This window comes from Octodon degus, unplaced genomic scaffold (genome assembly GCF_000260255.1).
Source record: "Octodon degus isolate 3935 unplaced genomic scaffold, OctDeg1.0 scaffold00119, whole genome shotgun sequence".
In the NCBI taxonomy this organism is placed as follows: domain Eukaryota; kingdom Metazoa; phylum Chordata; class Mammalia; order Rodentia; family Octodontidae; genus Octodon; species Octodon degus.
The window spans coordinates 372,517-375,429 of NW_004524695.1; positions in this window are offsets into that span (position 1 = coordinate 372,517).

A 2,913-nucleotide genomic window follows, 5' to 3' on the forward strand; every position below is an offset into this window, starting at 1 on the left:
TTTTTTTCCAGAACTGGGAATTGAACTCAGGCACTTGCACTTGCCAGGCAGCTGCTTATTCCACTGAGCCATTTCCCCAGCTCAAGTTAATTTTAATCTTCCACTTCAAGTGCAACCCATGGCAGGAATAAGACACTAAGGTATATATGTAGGGACCAAGGAGTCCCAAGTCCAGCTATAATGATGGCTAACCAGGGCAAAGGCCTGACCCAGGGCTGAACCCTGGTTTTATTAATTGTGGATAAGGATGTGGCTTGAGGATGAATGACTATGAAGATTGCGGGAGGTACTCAAGTGCTGTGAGCTAGACTAGGCAGCAGGCCTGAAATCATCTCTGCAAAGTACAGAGAGGACATACAGAAAGGGTGATCTGTATGATTCAGCGGAGGTAGTGTCTAATGTTTTGGGGTCAGTGTTCTAGCTCTGATGTGAAATCTTGCATGCTCTGGGAGGCTCAATCCCAGCTGACAGCCTGGAGTATGGCTCTGCATCTTGCCTCAACTCATGCATGGTTTTTTATGGGGGTTGGGAGGGCAGCTAGATGCCTCAACTGCTGAGGCATCTAGGGGTGAGGAAGGAGGCGCTGGACCAGCCGTTCATGGACCACTGAGCTATTGCCCTGACCCCTAATCCCTGTCATCTGTGCTTTAAAGACTTCACATTAGCACCTTATCTGGACTACTTTGCGTTGATTAAAGCCAGTTGAGGGGATAAGGAAAAGTCCTAGCCAGTTCTGCACACATTGATATACAGAAATAGGGCCAGGGTCAGCCAAAATGGAGACCTCTCCTTGAAGTTGCTCCTCCTTCAAGGAGAGTCACCCAGGTGGTCCCCCACAGGAGTGTAATTCACTGTGTGTCTCGGTTACTTTTGTCTCATTGCTGTAACAAAATATCCAACACCCCAAATTAAGGAAGGAAAGGTTTATTTAGTTCACAGTTGGTGAAGGTTTCAGTCCACACTCAGCTGGCTCCAAGGCAGAGTGGAACATGGCAGAGAGCAGCCGCTCATGGCAGCAGAAAACAGAGAAGAACAAGGGGAGAAGCAGCAGCTGAGGCAGCTAGCAAGCCTGTCTGCCTTCCCTCTATTATAGTCAAGCTGTCTGCCCCAGTGCGGGTGTAGCACTCACACCCATAAGCCCAGCATTGGATCATGAATTAAGCACAAACTCTGCACCAAAGATTAAGCATGAGGTTTTGGGGAGACAACTACATACAAACCATAATGGTGTGCCACCCTCACATTCATCCCTGTAGCTAGAGGTGAGGCACACCCCACTTCCCCAACTCCCCTCCCCACACTTGCCTTCCACCTCAATTTGATATTTCATTGTGTTAGGAATTTTAAAATCTTCTCTTCTAGCTATTTTTAAATATTCAATTAATTGTAGTCAATCAGTTATCTGTGTTACAGAACAATGGAAGTAATTGCTTCTAATGAACTCTCACTTTAGATATTTCTATTTAAACAATTAACATTCAAGAGGCTGGGGAGATGGCTCAGTAGAATAAGTGCTTGCCTGGCAAGTGCAAGGGGCTGAGTTCAACCTCCGGTTCCATCAAAAATAAATAAATAAATAAATAATCAATCTCTGATGCCCATCCTTTGGAAAGCATGTGGCTGAATTTGTTTACTTTTGTCTTGAGATGTGGCCCAAAGCTGGAGTGTCTGTCCAAAGTTTCAGATCAGTTGTAATCACCAAACTGCCCAAATATAGCTTCCTGTTATAGAGGACAGTGATTTGGTCCTTAACCTCATTTGTCTTTCCTGATTCAGATAATCTTAACCTTGTCCAAGAGCCCCATTTTCCAATTTCTTAACTTCCTGAGTTTGGGAATGGTTGTATAATTCTCAGGCTTTCAGGAAACAGGAGATAATTTAGAGAAAGGAAAGTGATAGGTTTTGACAGTGTCGCAGCAGAGAAACAGGCAGAAGGAAAAAGGGAAAAGAGCTTTATTCTAAAGGGAAAGGGGCTTCATTATCTTGGAGGACACGGAGAGAATTTGGGAAGATAAGGAATTCTCTGGATTGGAACAAAGGGAGGCTGAGGCTTTTATGGCTTTTTCCAGGGGTGGGATTTGAGGGGGATGTTTAGATACACCTGAGGGGCTGACTGGGGCCTTCCCTGAGGTGGTGGGAAAGGTGAAAGGAAACTGCATCCTGGGCTGAGTTGGAGAAGCGGGGAAGTGGTCTCTGGGAAGATGAGCTGTTGTTTTAAGGGCTTCAGCCATATTGAATGACCACCATAATAATTCAGCAATTCATACTAGGGCCATAACCTATCAGAAAGATGTCTTGGTTCTTTGTTCCAGCACCTTCTCCATGCCTGAGAAGTTGTCCTCATCCTTATCCCTCAATGTTTATTGATGCCAAAGAGACAAACTCTGTGGCACTGGGGTGACTCAGGCAGCAGTCTGCCAAACAGAGAGTCAGTGTTGATGAGGGAGTGGGAAGCATCATGCTTGCCCTTGCAGCTGGCCAGGAGGTTGGCACAGCTGGCCAGGAGGTGGGACACTGTTGGAGACACCAAGGAGCTTTTGTGCAGAAGCATACCAAAACTGAGAGTGCCTCTGCTCTCAGTGCATCAGGAGGGCCTTTGCGTGGTCAGCAGTCTCAAAGGGTGTTCCTTTCACTGTGAGTAGGAAGACATTCATTGCTAGGTTGTGGAGGACACTGGACAGGGTCCAGACTACAGGAATGCTGAGGAAGGGGTGCTGAGCAGAACTATGCATAGTAGTCCTACCAAAGCGACATAGGCCAGCCAGATGCCTGGCTATTCATAGCTCATATATTCAGTTTATAGGGAGCCCTTCCTAGTCCTCATTGCAGCCCAGGAAGTTTATATTTGTAATCCCATGGAAAAGTTATTAGAATTCTATCAAGTTAATTTTATTTATTTTTTTTTCTTTTTTT